Source organism: Perissodus microlepis, chromosome 7 (assembly GCF_051167445.1).
Source record: "Perissodus microlepis isolate ML-2025 ecotype Zambia chromosome 7, ASM5116744v1, whole genome shotgun sequence".
NCBI classification, from domain to species: domain Eukaryota; kingdom Metazoa; phylum Chordata; class Actinopteri; order Cichliformes; family Cichlidae; genus Perissodus; species Perissodus microlepis.
This window is the reverse complement of record NC_140467.1, coordinates 210,345-231,938: the sequence shown is the minus strand read 5'-3', so window position 1 is coordinate 231,938 and position 21,594 is coordinate 210,345.

Below are 21,594 nucleotides of genomic sequence, written 5' to 3'. Positions count from 1 at the left end.
GATTAAATACATGGTACCTGCAAAAGCATTTTGTGTTGTGTGTATTTATTAATTACTGCCCATCAATTACAAACACCACCAAGTGTGGTACAATTTTTTAGTCTAAAACCCCCCAAATTATTGTCTAAAATATACAGAACACTTTCTAAAATAGATGAATCAATATCCCTTCCTATTGCAAAATGGGAAGCAGATTTATCAATCAACTTAGACCCAAACCTTTGGTCTCAGATATGCTTAAAAACCTTTCAATGGATCAGAAATCCCAGTTTGCAATTAATACAATACAAAATATTACACAGAGTGCACTATACTGGTCATAGGATGTTCAAGATGGGCTATACGCCTTCCAACAACTGCTCACACTACACAGCAAATACACCGGACAATTACATCCACGCTCTTTGGCTCTGTCCACCAGTTCAGAAGTTTTGGCGTGAGATATGTGAAGACTTATCAAAGTGTCTGAAATGTAACATTCCAGCCTCCCCTTTAGTATGCTTGCTGGGCAACTTGGATGAGGTCACTGCAGAAATAAACACAGCCCACGTTGTTTTTACGGCCCTATGCATTGCCAAGAAAATGGTCCTCATTAACTGGAAAAATAAAAATAATCTAAATTCTAACCAATATAAAAACCATCTAATAGATCACATTAGTCTTGATACAACCTCTGCCATCACATTTGATCAATCCCTTTGGGCTCCTTTGATCGGCTTCATCACCTAGTGGGGGTGGGGGGTCATGGTTTGGTCCTGCCTTCGCTATTGTGGTTGATATGGGGGTAGGGACGGCCTTAGGGCGTCTGGGGAGTCCCTAGGGACGTTTCCCTGGAGGGCCTAACCTGGGGGATGTGGCCATGACCTGGTTAGAAGCTCTGGGGCTCTTGGATGGTGTTTTCCTTGTGGCTGCGTACAGCGGAGATGGGGGAGGGTCTGTGCTGGCGGACGTTGGTTACTGGCCTGGTAGCCTGGCTGCCCCTGGGAGGGTCCGGGACGGGCGTGGAGGCTTGGGGGTCTGGGGGTGCTCCACCCCCCGGTCTGGGGTGCTGGCCGGGCCTTGGGGGCTTGGGTCCTGGCTGTTGTGTCGCCGGAGCAGTGGGCGGGTGGGTGCAGGGGGGCTCAGTCCCAGTGCAGGGGACCTCTGGTGCATCGGCCCAACTAGGGGGCTCTCTAACTGGTGGGGAGGTTGTTATATCTTTGCAGGTGGTCTCCTCACTACAGGAGCTCACTCTGCAGGTGGGGGGAGAGATATAGGAGAGGGGGAGAATGAACTCAACCTGGGTGTCTATTGTCTTGTGTAGTTTGGGAGATGATTGGATGATGGGGTGGGTGCAGTTTTCTCTGGGGTGGAGTCGGGTGGGCTGCCCCGGACTCTGTGGGGCTGGGCGGTGCTGCTGCTGCGGGCCCCGGTCCGGATGGGCCTGGGCCCCCTTGCCCTGGTGGGTTCCAGAGCGTGGGGGTGCCTACTGGGGTCAGCGGGGGAGCTGGCCCCAGGGAGGGGCCGCTTGCCCCTCCCTTTCTTCCCTCCCCATCCTCAGCTGCCTCCCTATTCCCGCTCTACCACACCCACCCACACACGCAGGGCTTGGGGTGCAGGTATGTCACCAGGGTGCAGGGGAGGCACTCCCCCTCTGTCCCCTTCTGGCCGCCTGTGCCTCAATTTTATTCTGCAACCTAGACATCCACATTACTCACACTCTCACATAACACATACATATACGGCCTTGGGGGTGGGCACGTTTTACAGCATCCAGAGGATGGTCGGTGTACTCCAACCCACCTCTGGCGCTGGTGCCCTACCCTCAATTTTAAATGCATTTAGACACTAAGGGTTTTCGGGAGGAGCCGTGCTGCTCTCTGAGAGGAAGCTAGTACCATGCTCTCCTGAGTTTTAAATGCACTTTAGAACAGCACACAGCAACACTACATATGAGCGGGCGTAGGGAGGTTTGAGGTCTTCACTCACCCCGGTTCTGTTAGCCGTCAGGGCTGGGGGGCTGGGAGGAGGTGCTTGCCGTCAGACTGGGGTCTGGGATGCGGGGCCTCCCTGCTACTGCAGATAAGGAGGTGGTCCGCTTGCCTCCACCCCAGAGAGAAGGGTTACATCTCCTGGGTCTAGGTGCGGCTTGCCCCTCTGGGGGCGGGGGTACCTGGACCTGGGATATAGAGTATGTTTGGGGAGTGTGACTGTCTGTGCAGTGTCTATTTGTGTCTGTCTACACGTTGGGTGAGTGCCGAGTATTTGGTTGTGCATATGGGGGTGGGAATGCACGTCTATGTCCGCGTGTGCCTGTTCGTCTGTGTCTATATGTCAGGTTGGGTCTTAGACTCAACCTCTCTGGGTACATCTCAGGCCCTCTAAAGTACGGAGGCCTATCTCCCCTCACCACACTCGCTGCCGGTGGCTGATGCCCTCAGACGTTGGTGTGTTGGTGGTCCTTGTCGTCTGGGGCTGGGCGCTCATGAATGTACCGGCTCACTCCTGGTGGCCGATTGGCGGGGCCGGGCGCCTGTGGCCCGGCTGGGCTCCTTCCGGGGGGTGGGATGCCCTCAGGCCTCTGGCCTCTGGGCCTGAAGCTCGGTCCTCTCTGGCACAGCTGGCTGCCGGCAGAGCCCGCGGGCATGCCACTGCAACCCCCTTTGGCCTCTGCTCCGTAGCTGCGGGGTGACCTCTCCTTTGGGGCTCTACTCAGCTCTTCCCAGGAGGGTGGCACGGTTCCCCCCCCCTTTGGTGGTCCTCCTCGGGTCCTTGTACTCTGGGGCCTCTGGATATCTGGGGCCTGGATCTCCTCCATACCTGCTTCATACCCTGGTGGACGGGGCTATGGCTCCCCACACTCCCTAGCAGATCGTTACATGGAGAAACCTTTGGAATACAAGCATGCTGATCCACACAGGTGTGCACACAGGTGTACACACGGGTGTTCACAGACGCGGACTACACCTTTCTTGGCTGCTGCCTCAAAGCACATTGTGCGCTGTCTATCTTGCGTGCTGCACAATATCGTTTATTATTTAGTATCTACTGTTATCTACTGCTAGCTAGTTTATTGTGATGGTGCTGTTTTTTATTATGTTGCTCTTTGTTGTTTGCTTTCTCTTCTGTTTTTTTTCTCCATACAGGTGATCCAGGTGTTTTGTTTGTTTGTTTGTTTGTTTTTCTTTCTTCCCCCCTTTCTCACCGTCTCTTCTCCCCTCTGGTTTTCTTTCTCTCCCTCTCTTTCTTTCATTCTTTCTCCCTGTCCTATCCCCCAGTCATGTCTGTCCCGTTTGTAGCAACCGAAAATAAAATAAATTCATAATTATAATAAAGGTCAATCAAATGGACCAATATGGCAAGGCCATGATGATCCACTTGGTAAAATAAATCCGCTTGGCATCTTTCTTGGCCTTAAGACAACAATTCTGATGGCTAAAGATCCAAACGGGACACAAAAAAAAAAAAAAAAAAAATTACTGCCCATCAGCTCCAGTAGCATTCCTAAATCTTCTGATTAATAATAACCTAATATTTCACTCAATACCTAGCCTATATTAATTCATTAGCGCTTCATCAGTGTTACAAGTGGTATAACAGGTCAAAACTAGAAATCAAATAGATAAAGACACGCAACCCTCAGGGATGCACAAAATCACCAGGGATGGTGCAGAAAGTGTTCGGTGCATGTGAACAGTGGCTTTAAAGCCTTGTGTTAGGGGTTAACATGTGAGTCATAGCACAGGTGGGATCTACTGTACGCTTTCCTTCTTACCATTAACAGGCTGTGTTTTTACAGGGACTGGGTGACAGACTGATAGGAAAGAGAGATGAAAGATCAAAGACACACAGAGAAAGAGAGAGAGCGTGTACCTGTGACTGTGCAACAAAGAGATTTGGAGAGTAAGATGCTATCATTTAGAAATCACAGTGCAGGGAAGAAAAACTTTGGCAGATGGTCGCTCAGCATCAGCCAGTCTGCACTCTTCCCTGTCAAATATCCCTCTCTCTGTCATACTGTCAGCATCCTCCTGTCTTCTCTCGAGTGCACACTTCTGATTGCATTGACTCATTTAAATCTGTGTAAGAAAAAAATGTGCAACATCCCATAGATAGATGTACATGTGTGCGCGTGTGCTCGCATGTTCTAATGAGTTATTTCTGTCTCATGTATTTTTCTTTCTAAATTCATGCAATGACTCAAACCTTCAGATAAAGCCGGCAGCATAAATACTGTCCATGTAAGGTGACCAAAAATGTAATTATAAATGTTTAAGTCTAAACAACAAACAGTAGGAAGAAGAGCTCAAATGAAAGATATAAAGTCCATGAATCTAGCTGGTAGCTGTTAGCCTGAGGCCAACAGCAGCAGAGAGAATAAAACTAAAGACATGTGGTCACGGCTGAGAGTGAGAAATGTGTATGAAGGAGAGCCGTAACCTTGTCTCCATGGGCAGTTTTAATAAAATCATTTATCTCTGTTCTTGAGGATGATAGCGCTCTGTGAAAATTTCATTCCCAGCTGATAAATGTTTGTTTGCTGCAGCAGAAATTCTAAAGATTTTATGTTTAAAACAGAAATAGAAACGTGAACTCAAAAGGTTTCTCATTTTTGATTCTACGTTGTATTATGTGACTCACCAAGTTCATCAAAACATCTGTTAGCAACCCTGTTTGTTGAGACCTTTGCTGAAAACAAATTAAACAGCAGCAAAAACTTTAGTCTTCTGAAATGCTCCAATCATAACTGTACCACCGTTTTACGTGACAACCCTGCAGGACACAGCTGGCATTTTCGAAACAGGAAACAAGAAGTTGTCTTGTGTGATAATCCTCAGCACTTTCCTCGCCCACTGATCCACCTTGACCTCCTCTGCACCCTTTGCTTTCACTTTGCTGATGTCACATGTACTACTGCTTTAATTGGGGCACATACTGAAACAAGTGACTTCTTCATCTTGAAAGAATAGTGTCCAATTCCGTGTTTGTCTCATTTAGGGATAAAAAAACGTAAATGCAAAAACACGAAGGCACCGTCTTGTTCTCAGGAAGCTTACTCATCGTCCCTGCGCATGACCTATAATTCTCTGCACGCAGGTACAGCTCGTTCCCCCACCCACTTTCTCTCACACAAAACACAGGGACAAGGACGCCGCATGAAAGCAGAAACAGCAACAAAGTGCTTGACATAAAAAAAGAAAAATTAAATAGAGCAAACTTAATAGAATGGAGCAGCCTTAAACTGACTTTTCAAAGCAGAGGTTGTTGGTTTTCTTCCAAGTATCGAGAGTACTAAGAAGACAGTGCCGTCTTTCACCGACAGCCTGCAGATACACACAAAGTTTGGCTTCATACATAGATATGGATTCACAGTCCTCGCAGACTCAGACTTACTTTGTCGTGCTTCTTTCTTCATCGCAGTCGGGGTCACATCTAAATGGATTCATCAGTAGGAAATGTTGACAAGAGGTGCTGGCTGCTGTGTGCAGCTTTGTTGTAGGTGTGTGATTAGATATTCAAGTACAATACATCTACCTTATATTCTGTTTCACACTCAGTAATAAGTGCTTAACCTCTGGTATCTTTATGTGTTTCTGCAGTACAAGTAGTTTTGTTCATGTTGCATAAGAGAAATGTCTTTATATGAAAGCTCTGAAATGTTTCAGGATACACACGTCATCAAATGAATTATTTATCAGATAAAACTGATGTTCTTATTCGAGATTCAAATGAATGTGTGTTTGTTTTCTCAGCTTACTGACTGCCTAACGGGATTTAAGTTTGTTTTCAGTGTAAATGGGTCCTGAATCTGCTCATGTGTTTATACTTTGTAGGAGTTGAAGATTAGACTTGCCTGCTCACAAACTCTGCCCCTCTGACTTCAGCAGAAGTGTTAATCCTTCTGTTTTGATTTGGGCGACATCTTTGGTGTCAAGCTGTCATTTATCAAAGCCCTGATAAACAGATGGTATAATGGGTGTCAGTGTGACGCGACAGATAACAGTATGAGTCACAGAGAATCTGATCGCTCTCGCACACTGACCCACAGGCAATAGTCCACACACACACTTGCACACATGCCTGTATTTGACTGCAGCACTACAGTTGCTCACTCATTCATCTTGTGTTTACTCTGACATATTGTCCAAAATAATACCGTCTTTCCTAGTTCGTCCTTGGTCACTATGACAACTGCCCAGGTAGCCTGCTACGTAGCACTGTGCAAAGGTTTTGGTGTGACTGTTTTTAAATTGATTCAAATAAAAAGTGCAGTAAACAGAAAAATCCTAGATCAAATTTTAGTGCGACTGCTTGTCACTGGTAAAATAGCACCGGTTCACAGTTCTTCAAACTACTTGGCTGGTAGCTTGTTTCAAACATCTTGGAGAACTTGACACATTTTGCTTTATTTGCTGTCAAGCCATCTGTTGCAGGAATACTTGCTTTTAATCACGTAGTTCTTTATGGCTGCATTTGTGGTTGTTGTAACTACCAGGAATGACATTTTGGTAGAATGGCATCAGAAATCTGGACGTCCCTGATCTGACTGTACAAGTTTAATTCAAATCTATACACTTTGATGTATTGTTGCTACAGATTCTGCTGTAAAGTGGTCCGTTAACTGAAGCATCTGGAACAAGAAGACATTTGTTTGAAATCGTTATAATTACAAAGACAGTGCCAGTCTTCCTCCTTTTACCTTCGTCCTTATCTCTTTTATTTTCATATTCACAGTCATCTCTCATGCTTGCCCTCTCTATCCAGTTTTGTCACCCTCCCCGAGCTCTCGCTGCCTCTGTTCTCATCGCTTTTCATCTCTGTCCTTCTACCCTGTTTCTCTCTCTTCCTCTCTGCACTCTGTTCTCCAGCTGTTCACTGAGCTGGGTGTTTATTTGACATATTGAACTGTTTTGAAGCCAATAACCTTTCTGTGTATCTTGGACAGTAAGTACTGTTCAAGCTTGCACACACACACATTTTATCTATAGATCATCATGTTATTGGCCATTACCACATATAAGCATTATAAAATCTTAGTACACATTTTATAGATTACATGTAACCAACACAGTTGTGCACAGTGTGAAAACTTATACACATAATCTTTCAACGGGCAGGACTTATTTTCTTCCATCTAAAATCTAATTTTCATTTCCTTATGTTCTTTGGCATCACATCTGAAATCAAAGGCAGGCCCGTAATAGGAGCATATGGTGAAAATATAACCAAATAATTTTCCTGCATAAAATTTTATACATTTAATAAACACTATAGACTAAGACATTACTAATAAAGTGTTACAGCAGTGTGATTCCAGTTATATTAAAAAATTAAAAATAGTAATAGTAGTTTGTGATAATCACGTGTTCACTTATTCTTAATTTTTCCATGTGTTTATTTGTGTTAGAGGTGGACAGACATAGCCCAAGGTATATTCACTTTACCCCAGATGATTATGATGGTGATGACGACAACAATGATACCTCCAATGACTCTGGTGGTAGGCCTGCTGAATGCACTTTGTCATGGCCCAATAACATGAGAATATAGAATTCCTCTGTGCATTTTTGCCAAGTACATCTATGGTCCTAAAGAATAGGGATGTAGGGACCCATCACAGGGAGACAGTTCTTTAAATTACTGTGATTAGCAAGTCCATCTAACCTTTCCTGCAACATATCCAGGTCTGGGTTGTGGGGGCAGCCAAAGAGATGCCCAAACCTCTCTTTTCCTGGCCTTCGCTCCTCTAGCTATTCCCTGGGGACGCTGATGCATTAGTGATAGCGGAGAGATGTAAACTTTTCACCATGTCCTGGGTCAACACCAGAGTTTCCGTCTGGAAGGAGGTGCCCAAAAAACCTCACCTAAGCAGTGCCTAGGAGTATCCTAATTAGATGCTTGTCCCATCACATCTGGATCCTTTTGGTATGGAGAAGCAACTCTGAGCACCTCCCAAATGACAGAGCTTATGATCTCAAAGGGGGAGCCAATACACCAAAGAAGGACATTTCAAGTGCTTATAGCCACAATCTTATTTTTTCAGTTACTACCACGGCTCCTGGCCAGCTCCTTCACCACCACAAAAGACCAGTACAACATGTGCATGTCTGTAGATGCCACAGCAATCTGTCTCCCAAGATAGTTAAAGCTTGGGATAGAAACTCCTCACTGACCTGGAGTGGGCACTCCATCCTTTTTCTCCTGACGACCTCCTAGCCTCACCTTTGGCAGAGCTAATTCTCATTCTTTAACATTCCTATTGTTTGGCTTCAACATGCTCCAGTGAGCGCTCCATGTCCCTGGTGGATGAAAACAGAAGCACTACATCATCTGTAAAGTGCAAAGAGATAATCCTTGGGCCACCAAACTGGAAATCTTCCATCGCTTGGCTACATGTTGACAATGTGCCCCTAAAAGTTATGAACCCAGTGATCATAGTCAGTAGGTAGTCCGGGCTGAGTCCAACTGACTTCAAGCCAAGTCAGAGCTGGCTAGTAAGCTAAATGACTGAAGCACTGTGTGAGATTATTTCTGGTTTCTCCGGCCTTCCTGTTTCCCATTCGGCCTTTTAAAGAGTGTTTGCACTGTTCGTCACCTCCTGTTGTTTTTTTTACCATTCCCGTTGTGGAGCAGTTTGCACTTTGACTTACGGCGAAATAAAAATATTTTTTACAACACAGAAAATGTATTAAGTCCTGCAGCATCTTCCTTTCTGGACTTTCACACTTACCTCAATAATAGGCGCTGTCAAAACTGCTTGTTGGGCAAGGTCATTATTTAGCAAAGCAGATTTTGGTGATAAATTCAGCAACTACCCACAACCTGAAACGCTAGCAGCACTGAGTAGAGGTAAATAAACTGTGTATAATCATCTCATTACTCGATGGTTTATTAGTGACTCAGGTTTGTTTTTTGGGGGGCGGGGCAACCGTGGGACTACCTGCTTTTTTTTTCAAGATTCAAAATTCTTTATTCATCACATGCATAGTTATACAAGTATAACACGCAGTGAAATGTGCAAAAGGGAGAGAAGAAGAACATTATATATTATATACATTTGGTAAATGTGCAGTAGTAGCATTGCATGAAGCAAGCAGGTGAATTCTGTACATTAAGTGAATTAAATAAGAATAGACAATCTGAACATTTTACAAAATAGACAATATGAACATATTTAAAATTAAGAAAAAATGTACATTGTGCCGGTGGGTTTAGAGTGTCTAGAAGAGAGCCCTGTCTGACATACTCTGAGAGAGCCCTGCAGTATAATGTTTCAGTCATGAGACCCGAGTCCAAAATTAGAGTGACATGAATCCTGCTTTAGGGTGCAGTACAAATGAGGCTTACAGGTTTGTCTTTATTTCAAAGACACAGTATTTGAATAGTGGGACAGTGCGTCTCTGGCCGTAGATGCATTAATGTCTTCGTTGACACCCAAGGGCACCGTGCCTGCTGTATATCATTACTGTTAACATCTGCATAAATCTAAATAAAGCTCTAATTTGATCTCTCAGCAACCAACAGGTCCAAGTTCAGTCCTGACCTCTCCCTCTCTCCCTGGAGCTCGTTTTCTGCTGCACATTTGCATAAATGAAGGATGATTTTGAATATGTGGCAAATATGCAAATAAGCCAATTATGATTGATCAGCTGATTGATTGGTGTTGTCTTTGCCAGTGCAACCTGTCTGCATGTGCCGATTTTTCTCTCTTTGCAAGTAGACCTTAAATTAGCACAGCAGACGCTTTTGATGGCAGATGTCTCTGATTGACAGGTGTGTATGTGTGGCCAGAGGTTAGCGATGGTAGAGGTCGTGTGCACATGCCCATACTCTCGTAAACCCATCGTTTGGATTCAATACGGGTGACAGATCAACAAAAAATAATAACTCAGAGGGGAAAAATAGAGTAGGAATAAGAAAATGTTGGTTTTAATCTTGTAAGCATGACAAACACACACGTGCAAGCTAGAGTTATTGAAAACCTGTCTCTCATACTAATGCATTCAATCTGCAGAGGCTTTTGATTCTTTCAAGGACACACCTGAACACACGCCCCCGCACAGGCACACACAATGCATACTCATACACACAGTGAAAACGCTCTCGCTCAGTTCAGAGGAGAAGCCAGGCCGGTGTCTAGTCCTGGCCTGACAGTGGAGGGAGGGCCACAGAGGTGAGTGGGAGTTGATTGAGTTTGCTCAGCTACAGCCCATGGGACTACAGACAATATTACAGGACTCACACTCTCACCCACACACACACACCTGAAAAGCGGCCAGCTACTACACACTCAATTTAATCAGGGCTTATGTCTATGGAAGTGAGCATATGTGACCTCCTCTGTTTCCACGCCCCCCCTACACCTGCCTCTCTGTCATTCTATCTGTCTATCAATGTATCGTTCTGTCTTTCTCAAGGTTTGCTTCTTCTGCTTTCTGTCTGACTGCCCGTCTGCTTTGAGACATTTTACCTTTTTCACAGTTCGTATAGATCCACCTTTAAGAAATGACAAGGGATGTGGTTTTCAGAAAGCAAAAGCAAAGCCCATTAACTCATAGATTTAACAGGAAAAGGTGCTGTGTGCTGAGGCAGGGCTGGCATGTTATATACTCAACAACTAATTTAAAGGTTCTTAGACATGGCTTGCATTGTGATTTCTCTGCTGTGCTCAATGAGAGAGCAGACAGTACATAAATTGAGAAGAGTTTGGACAATCAGTAATAATTATAAAATCAGGTAATGAAAGCATATTAGTAAAATGTCTGATATAACAAATATAACGTTAGAGGAATTTACAGGTCAGCCGGACTCACAGACTGAGTTTCTGGTTCTGATCTGCACATTTCTAGGTTTTATAGCTTTATGTGCAGCTAATTCCTGTCTCACCTGATCTTTTAAAACAGGCTGAAAAATAAACATCTGTACTTTTGTAATTCTCATGAAACACACTGGTTGTTGTTTGCATAGCTACTGTAGTTGGGGGGGTGTCAAAGCTGATTTAAGATATATGTTTTTATTTTTGTTTCTAAGATATACATGAGACTGTGTGACAGTGTGTAAGGATATCTGCTGCTTGTCTGTGCTAACACATACTCTCTGGTGGAACAGAATTGCAGCATTCAGGTTACTTTTCCCAAAAGCCTCCAATTAACAGAATCAGAGAGATGACCTCTCCTTTCTCTTATCTGCCCCTCTCTTTTTTCACCCCTTCTTCCGTTCTGCCTTTTTCCCTTTTTCTCCTGATCCCTGATCAGATTCTGTCACATCTCTTCCCATCTGCACCTTCTGTGGTATTCCTCGATGTTTCTGCACGGCTTCCATCAAGTATCACTTTTAATGACAGAGTCTGAACACAGCGGGACAAAAGCTTTGAAGAGGTGGAAGACATAGGGGAGATCAGAAGGTTATATTTGTGCGCGTGCAGATAGTAGATTGTGACTTTATCATGAAGAAAGATATTGGATTATCGCACACACACCCAAAGCATGGGTGTGACTGGTATGTGTGTGTTATGTGGCTGGGTACAGACCCCCACCCCCTTTTTCTTGCTATATACAGTGGCAGGGTGATGCTCAAGAAAAGTAACACATGATCCCAAAGATGCACACTTATTACTTTTCTTAATAATGCAGAATGTTACTTGATTACTCACCAGGTCACCAGTCCTGACAGGGACTAGAAAGAGAGCAGATTTCTCCTGTTTTGGCTTCCCTTCATTGGCTTCCTGTTAAATCCAGAATTCAAAATCCTGCTCCTCACATACAAGGTCTTAAATAATCAGGCCCCATCTTATCTTAATGACCTTGTAGTACCATATCACCCTATTAGAGCACTTCGCTCTCTCTCTGCAGGCCTACTTGTTGTTCCTAGAGTATTTAAAAGTAGAATGGGAGGCAGAGCCTTCAGTTTTCAGGCCCCTCTTCTGTGGAACCAGCTTCCAGTTTGGATTCAGGAGACAGACACTATCTCTACTTTCAAGATTAGGCTTCAAACTTTCCTTTTTGCTAAAGCATATAGTTAGGGCTGGACCAGGTGACCCTGAATCCTCCCTTAGTTATGCTGCAATAGACGTAGGCTGCCAGGGATTCCCATGATGCATTGAGTTTTTCCTTTCCAGTCACCTTTCTCACTCACTATGTGTTAACAGACCTCTCTGCATTGAATCATATTTGTTATTAATCTCTGTCTCTCTTCCACAGCATGTCTTTATCCTGTCTTCCTTCTCTCACCCCAACCAATCACAGCAGATGGCCCCGCCCCTCCCTGAGCCTGGTTCTGCCGGAGGTTTCTTCCTGTTAAAAGGGAGTTTTTCCTTCCCACTGTCGCCAAAGTGCTTGCTCATAGGGGGTCATATGGTTGTTGGGTTTTTCTCTGTATCTATGAAGCGCCTTGAGGCGTCTTTTGTTGTGATTTGGCGCTATATAAATAAAATTGAATTGAATTGAATTGAACCAGAGAAAACTTGTTAGTTTCACGACTGAGGCTAGAGTCCCACACACCAACACAGACCCGTCCTACTGAGGACATGTATTCTTTTAGTTTTTACACAAACCTAACAGAAAACACAAAGCTAAGATGAAAACTAAACAGAGTTTCAAACACTCACCAAAGTGTAGCAACATGCGTACAGCAGGTGGCCATTGATGCTTAACTGCCTTTGTTACCTGCTGATGTTCAGGGATGATGCTGCTGTCGTTTTCCTGGATCCGGTTTACAGTTAAGCATCGCACGCTTGTCCTTTCATACAGTAACAATAAAAGTAATGTCCATATCTCCACCCCTCATAAGCTGTAGATCACCACCACCATCCACCCTGCACACCAACTAAAATAAGCTGATTGTGGCAAAAATGTGTAGGTAGAAAAAAACTTGTTTGCTTTTTTCTCCTTTTGGTTGGCAGTGTGCAGATAACTGAAAAAACCTCTGCAATGCAAATAATGACATAATTCCAGCTGTAATGTAATTACTGAATTACTATAGGACTACGTAACTGAAAAATGTAATGTGATTACACATTACTGAACACATTACTTTGAAACATGATACACACAACACTGATCATCAGTAAGTGTGACCACATTTCTAAAAGCAGAACTCTTGGCAGTATGCTGGTCTGAAGCATTCAAATGATTGTTACGATGACACAATCTTCCCAGAAGTGGCGCCTCAGCAAATTCACAGTCTAACTTGTACAATGGTCAGAGTAACTGCAAAAACCTAATGTCTGCCTCTAGGACTGTACAGTCCTCAGTCAGCATGTAAATGTTAAAGTTCCCAAGAGTGCAATAAGAGAAAGGCTGAACATGTAAAGCTTATTTGGAAGGGTTGCCAGGATTAAGATTAGGTTTGCAAAGTTACATCTGAACAAACCACAAGACATGTGCAGCAGTATCTTTTGGACTAATGAGTCCAAAAAGTAGAGATGTTTGGCCATAATGCCCAGCACCACACTTGGTACAATGTCCATTTCCATCAAGTGTGGTGCACAGTGATGAAGCAGTGATGATTTGAGCTTGTTTTTCAGTCAAATAGTGACTGCACTTTGTTATTCAGAGGAGTTAATGATTAAAAACAACAACATGTTCTGCCCGGTTTGTTACACAAACTTGGAGTAATTAGGACCCTACACCACCGGGCAGAACATGTTCCCTCTAAGCCTGAAGGAAAAAAGAAGGAACACACACATGTAAAGGAAGCACTCAAAACGTGCGGCTATCCTAAATGGGCGTTCTTAAAGTCAGCAAAGAGGCACAGAAAAGAAGACCAGACACCAACGAGGGAGGATAAGAAGGACAGACGCAACAACATTGTCATCCCCTATGTAGCCGGTGTATCAGAAAAACTTAGGAGAGTTTTCTCCAAGCATGACATCCCGGTGCATTTCAGACCCAGCAACACGCTCAGACAAAAACTGGTTCACCCGAAAGACAAAACGCCAAAACACAGACTTAACAATGTGGTGTATGCTGTACAGTGTAGCGAGGAATGCCCAGACCTCTACATTGGAGAGACCAAACAGCCACTTCACAAGCGCATGGCACAACACAGAAGAGCCACCTCCACAGGACAAGACTCAGCAGTCCATCTGCATCTTAAGGATAAAACACTCTTTCGAGGATGCCAATGTTCACATTTTGGACAGAGAGGACAGATGGTTTGAAAGAGGAGTGAAAGAAGCCATCTATGTCCACTGTGAGCGACCATCTTTGAACAGAGGCGGGGGTTTACGACACCAACTCTCTGCCATCTATAATCCAGTTTTGAGATCCCTTCCCAGACGCCTTAACGCCCACTCACATCCTGGGCCATCTGACCTCAGGAATTCGCATGATAAGGTGGGGCCAGGTTTCACAATGAACACACCCGAAACTCTGGCTGATTGGGACCCACACCCAGTTTCACACCTTGGCTCAGGCGATTAGAAGATCATCAGGGGGTCCTTTTGTCCCTCTGTGGGGGGATACTCCCACTAGGTTTATATCTGGGACTCTCCACCATTTGACCTTAGAACTGAAGAAGCTTCTCGGATGAGAGGTGAAACGTCTTCAAGTAAACTTAAAGAAGTCCAGACGCTTTTCTTTGCAAGCTCCTTTGACTACGATGACCTGGATGACTGAGAACCTTCACAGACACAATGGTGTGCTTGGTTTCAACGTAACTTTATTCTTTCATGAGTTATTTACAAGTTTCTCTTTGTTCACAGCCATTGACATGTCGAAGAGGTTAACACGTGAGGAGCGGATCGAAATTGTGTTGATATCTGGTGAATGCAGTAACCGGGTCATTGCAGCAGATTTCAATGCAAGACACCCTACGAGACCACCCATCTCCCATGCTACAGTTAGCAAACTGCTTGCTAAGTTTCGTGAAACTGGTTCAGTGTTGGATTTGCCAAAATGTGGACGCAAGAAAACTGTCACTAATGAAGAAACATCAGTGGCTGTCCTAGCTTCATTCAGCAAGAGCCCACAGCGTAGCACTCGCCGCATGTCACTGGAGAGTGGCATTAGTCGAACATCCCTTCGGTGGATATTAGCTACTCACAAATGGCACCCTTACAAACTCCAGCTACTGCAGCATCTCAACGAGGATGACCCAGATCGGCGCACAGAATTTGCAGAATGGGCAAAACAAAAATTGGAACAGGACCCTCAGTTCACGCAGAAGATTTTGTTCAGTGATGAGGCAAACTTTTATGTGAATGGTGTTAACAAACAAAACCACCGCTATTGGTCTGACACTAACCCACATTGGATGGATCCCGAGCATTCCTAGATGAACAGTTTCCTGGAAAGTGGATTGGTCGTCGTGGGCCAGTTGAATGGCCCCCAAAGTCTCCCAATCTGACGCCCTTAGACTTTTATCTTTGGGGTCATTTGAAGGCAATTGTCTATGGTGTGAAGATACGAGATGTGCAGCACCTGAAACTACGGATACTGGATACCTGTGCTGGCATTTCTCCTGCGGTGTTGCTATCAGTGTGTGAAGAGTGGGAGAAGAGGGTTGCATTGACAATCCAACACTTCTTCTTGTCCTTAGCGGGCGACCAGCGGCGGTGATCTGTCGCGCAACCAGTACGCTGCTGTAGGTGCCGCAGGTTCTCTTGCTTGACCAACGATTATCTTCCACGCTTTTCGATCTAAGGCGATGGTTCTTGCCTGCTTGAGGTCAAGTCGAAGGGCCTTCAAATCATCCTGGATTAGTTTCATCCATGTCTTCTTTGGTGCATTTCGATGCACCCGGGTCCATTCGACAAATGTGGCCAAACCAATGGAGTCGGCGGCGCTGGATTAGGTCGCCAATCGTCAGTTGGCTGCCGCAGCTGGTGAGGATGGTGTCATTCGAATAACGGTCGCGAAGGGAAATGCAGAGAACGCATCTAAGGCAACGCATTTGGAAAACTTTGAGCTTGCTCAGGTCGTGTTTGAGCATTGTCCACGTCTCCGCGCCGTAAAGTAGAATGGGCAGGATCAGGGTTCGGTAAAGGCGAATCTTTGTTGCCAATGAGATGTTGTTCTTCTTCCAGACGCACCAGCACAGGGAAGCGAATGCTGCCGCCGCCTGCCCAATTCTGGAGCTTATCTCCACTGATAATGCCACTTTCTTCTCCTCAACAAGGGACCCCAGATGACAATCCAACACAATGGGCAGCACATTGAACACATTTTATAAGTGGTCAGAAACTTGTAAATAACTCATGAAAGAATAAAGTTACGTTGAAACCAAGCACACCATTGTTTTTCTTGTGACATTACCAATAAGTTTGATGTGTCACATGGCCCTCTTCCTATTGAAAAAACAAAAGTTGTATCCAAGATGGCCGATTTCTAAATGGCCACCATGGTCACCACCCATCTTGAGGAGTTTGCCCCTCACATATACTAATGTGCCACAAACAGGACTTTAATATCACCAACCATTCCTATGTTATTACGGTGTATCCATATAAATGGCTCACCCTGTACATCTACAACATAATGAATCAGTGAAATAAAAGCTACATCCAATTCAATTCAATTCAATTTTATTTATATAGCGCCAAATCACAACAAAAGTCGCCTCAAGGCGCTTCATAGATACAGAGAAAAACCCAGCAATCATATGACCCCCTATGAGCAAGCACTTTGGCGACAGTGGGAAGGAAAAACTCCCTTTTAACAGGAAGAAACCTCCGGCAGAACCAGGCTCAGGGAGGGGCGGCCATCTGCTGCGACCGGTTGGGGTGAGAGAAGGAAGACAGGATAAAGACATGCTGTGGAAGAGAGACAGAGGTTAATAACAGATATGATTCAATGCAGAGAGGTCTATTAATACATAGTGAGTGAGAAAGGTGACTGGAAAGGAAAAACTCAATGCATCATGGGAATCCCCCGGCAGCCTACGTCTATTGCAGCATAACTAAGGGAGGATTCAGGGTCACCTGGTCCAGCCCTAACTATATGCTTTAGCAAAAAGGAAAGTTTTAAGCCTAATCTTAAAAGTAGAGATAGTTTCTGTCTCCCGAATCCAAACTGGAAGCTGGTTCCACAGAAGAGGGGCCTGAAAACTGAAGGCTCTGCCTCCCATTCTACTTTTAAGTACTCTAGGAACAACAAGTAGGCCTGCAGAGCGAGAGCGAAGTGCTCTAATAGGGTGATATGGTACTACAAGGTCATTAAGATAAGATGGGGCCTGATTATTTAAGACCTTGTATGTGAGGAGCAGGATTTTGAATTCAATTCTGGACTTAACAGGAAGCCAATGAAGGGAAGCGAAAACAGGAGAAATATGCTCTCTCTTTCTAGTCCCTGTCAGTACTCTTGCTGCAGCATTTTGGATTAGCTGAAGGCTTTTCAGTGAGTTTTTTGGACATCCTGATAATAATGAATTACAGTAGTCCAGCCTGGAAGTAATAAATGCATGAACTAGTTTTTCAGCGTCACTCTGAGACAGGATATTTCTAACTTTAGAGATGTTGCGCAAATGGAAAAAAGCAGTCTTACATATTTGTTTAATACGTGCATTGAAGGACATGTCCTGGTCAAAAATGACTCCAAGGTTCCTCACAGCGTTACTGGAGGCCAAGGTAATGCCATCCAGAGTATGAATCTGGTTAGATACCATATTTCTAAGATTTTCAGGGCCGAGTACAATAACATCAGTTTTATCTGAATTAAGAAGCAGAAAGTTAGCGGCCATCCAGGTCTTTATGTCTTTAAGACATTCCTGCAGTTTAACTAATTGGTGTGTGTTATCTGGCTTCATGGACAGATAGAGCTGGGTGTCATCTGCATAGCAGTGAAAATGTATGCTATGTCTTCTAATGATGCTGCCTAAGGGAAGCATGTATAATGTAAACAGAATTGGTCCTAGCACTGAACCCTGTGGAACTCCATAATTAACCTCAGTGTGTGAAGAGGACTCTCCATTTACATGCACAAATTGGAGTCTATTAGATAGATATGATACAAACCACTGCAGTGCAGTACCTGTAATACCTACAGCATGTTCTAATCGCTCTAATAGGATATTATGGTCGACAGTATCGAACGCTGCACTGAGGTCTAGCAGGACAAGCACAGAGATGAGTCCACTGTCAGAGGCCATAAGAAGATCATTTGTAACCTTCACTAAAGCTGTTTCTGTGCTGTGATGAGCTCTGAAACCTGACTGAAACTCTTCAAATAAACCATTCCTCTGCAGATGATCTGTTAGCTGTTTGACAACTACTCTTTCAAGGATTTTTGATATGAAAGGAAGGTTGGAGATTGGCCTATAATTAGCTAAGACTGCTGGGTCTAGAGATGGCTTTTTGAGTAAAGGTTTAACTACAGCCAGCTTGAAGGCCTGTGGTACATAGCCGATTATTAGAGATAGGTTGATCATATTTAAGATCGAAGAATTAATTAATGGCAGGACTTCTTTGAGCAGTTTTGTAGGAATGGGGTCTAAAAGACACGTTGATGGTTTGGAGGAAGTAATTATTGAAGTTAACTCAGAAAGATCAATTGGAGAAAAAGAGTCTAACTTAACATCAATGGTACTAAGAGTAGCTGTAGATAATATTACATCTGTGGGATGATTACTGGTAATTTTTTCTCTAATGATAAAAATTTTATTTGTGAAGAAGTTCATGAAGTCATTACTAGTTAACGTTAAAGGGATGGTTGGCTCAACAGAGCTCTGACTGTTTGTCAGCCTGGCTACAGTGCTGAAGAGAAACCTGGGGTTGTTCTTATTTTCTTCAATCAGTGATGAATAGTAAGATGTTCTGGCTTTGCGGAGGGCTTTCTTATAAAGCAGCAAACTATTTCTCCAGGCTAAATGATGATCCTCTAAATTTGTGACACGCCATTTCCTCTCCAGATTACGAGTCATCTGCTTTAGGGTACGTGTTTGAGAATTATACCACGGAGTCAGGTACTTCTGATTAGAGACCTTAGTTTTCACTGGAGCTACAGTATCCAGAGTCGTACGTAGTGAGGAGGTGAAATTATTAACAAGATAATCGACCTCTGTTGGGGTAGCGTTCAGATAGCTGCTCTGCTCTGTGTTGGTACAGGGCATTGAAGATGATAACAGTGGGTGGATTATATTCTTAAACTTAGTTACAGCGCTTTCAGAAAGACATCTACTTTGATAAAATCTACTCTCCACCGCTGTGTAATCAATTATTGTAAATGTAAATCCCAATCAAAGTCCAGACTTTAACCCGGCGGAAATGTTGTGGAGAGACCTTAAGAGAGCTTGCGTAAAGTTTTCACAGCGCTGCATGGAGTCCTGTGAAAACTTCTTTTTTAAAAAACAAGGAGCCAAGAAAGATCATAATAAGACTTTTTTGCTTATTTGTTTTCAGAATTAAAGTATTACTTATTTCTGTGCTTGCCCAGTGCTTTCTCTGGAGTAAACCCGAGTGTTGGCAGATTCTCCTTTCCATCCACTTCCCTTCAGGAATATTATTGGCACGCACCTTCATCCCACACCCCCAGCTAACTCTTGAAGTATGCAGCAACAGTCCAGGGTTTTTTTTCCTCACCCACTCTTTGCTTCTTCCACCCTGCCAAACCCAGCCATGCTCTCCCTGTCTCTCTCTTTCAGTCATTCTCAGTCACCCCTCTCTCACTCACATATTCTCCCTCTCTCTCCATCTAAAGGTGAATGTTAGCGGTCACTGTCGGCAGATTTGCCCAGAAAATTGAATCAGCCAGCAGGTTGGGGGCCAGAGAGGCACAAGTGCCAAGCTGTACACTAATTTAATTCTGTGTGTGTGTGTGTGTGTGTGTGTGTGTGTGTGTGTGTGCGAGGTAGAGATTGTAGTTGCTCTGTGTGTTTGTCTATAGATACAGTATGTGCTTACGTGTCTGTACTACATATGCAGCATTGGATACAGATTTGTGTATCCTTCAGAGAGAGTTCACCTCTTCGTGGCTACTGTAGCTGCATGTGTTCACAGTTCTGTTAGGTCTAAGCTGAGCTGATTGTTATGAGACTGGCATGTGTTGTATTTTTGCACTGTTCTAGTTACAGTATATCATGTAAATGTGATTTTTACATAATTGAAAAAAAGTCTGGTCCCTTCAGGTCTTCAGATAAGTAATAAAACATGAGATATTACCCGATGAGATTTTTTATTTAACAAAAACTAAGTAAAAGTAGTAGTAGCAGCCATGATACAAGATTTATTACTGAAGAAAATGAATAGCATTGTAAATCCTATGTCTCACTGATAATGTTCCACCAATGGTCATAAAATACCAGTCTATTTTGACTAATGTGGTTCTATAAACAGTGTATTTTACAGTCATTTTATTTTTGTATAAAATCATTTAGTTATACTTGTCAGTACAACAAATAATCAGTCAGTCAGCAAAAACTTCCTGGTTTATGTATTATATTTCCAAAAGATAAACAAATGTAAGATAGGACTCAGTTGTTGTCTATGTGCAGTGTGCATCCATAGCAGCTTTTTTATCTGTTCACATTAGTGTAGGCTTATAACATTTATAACATTATAACATTCTTGGAAAAAGAAAAGGTGTATTTTTTCCAAGCCTATCAAGTAACTCCCTCAACATATGAATCAGAGAGATTAAAAATCAAACATGGACCATTTCTAATTTTCTCAAATCAAATGACCAGAAGACACACAAATTCCCATCCATGGATTGTGCTGACTTTGAATTTTCCACCTCCACTGTAAAGATTTGGGAAAACGGGAACTGGCATACATAGGACTAAAGCAAGCTGTAGGGAGGTAGTTTTTCAAGTCTTGCCATTTTGTAGATGCTTGCTGTCTGACATCATCACCCAGCAAATTCAGCCACACTGCAGCTTGTGAGGTTCTGGATACACAATACGTTCTTGCAACAACAGAATATAAAGATGATTGCAAGTCATTTTAGTTTGACTCTTCATTGGCCCTTACAAATGAAAGTACCAGTGGCTCATTAATGGGAAATATGGTGGTTTGAAATAAACTTTAAAAATGTAACTTTTTAGGAATGCTAGCAAATTTTGAGGTTAAAAATATTTCGTGGTACCTACCCTACCCCACCCTCGCATCCCTCCCTCTGCTGTACATGTAAGCCTCTGTGTTTAGAGTTCCAATACTTAAAGATCGCACTTTATATTGCTAGAAATGAGAAGCCTGCTGCTATTGCTTGCTACTGTGTGAAAATGAAAATCAGCTGTTTGAAAAATTAATGAGAGTTTTGAATGGTAAATCTAAAATCAATAAGTTTGTAAACTGCCTTGGAGCTCAATTCCTCTTATTAGGTTTCTTGAGATTGTTTTGGTAATTACATAAGACTCATTTCAGTAGACTCAAATGAGGGGAAAGGAGAAGGATCAAGAGAGACAGAAACAAAGGCATTCTCCTCTGTTCTAAAGATAGACAACAAAATGTGAGGTCAAAACAGAAACAACAGGTGACAGCAGCAGAGGAAAAATTACTTTTAAACCCACAAAGATGTGACAAGAGACAGAAAGACAGTGAGAAAGAGAGATAAACAGAGGTGCCTCTGGCTGTCAGGTGGACCAAAACAAACACTGGGTGCCATGTTGCCAAAGGGCCTGATTCAGCCAGACTGACACTAAATTAGACCCTCTACTGTCTCGTTCAAAGCAGCAAAACAC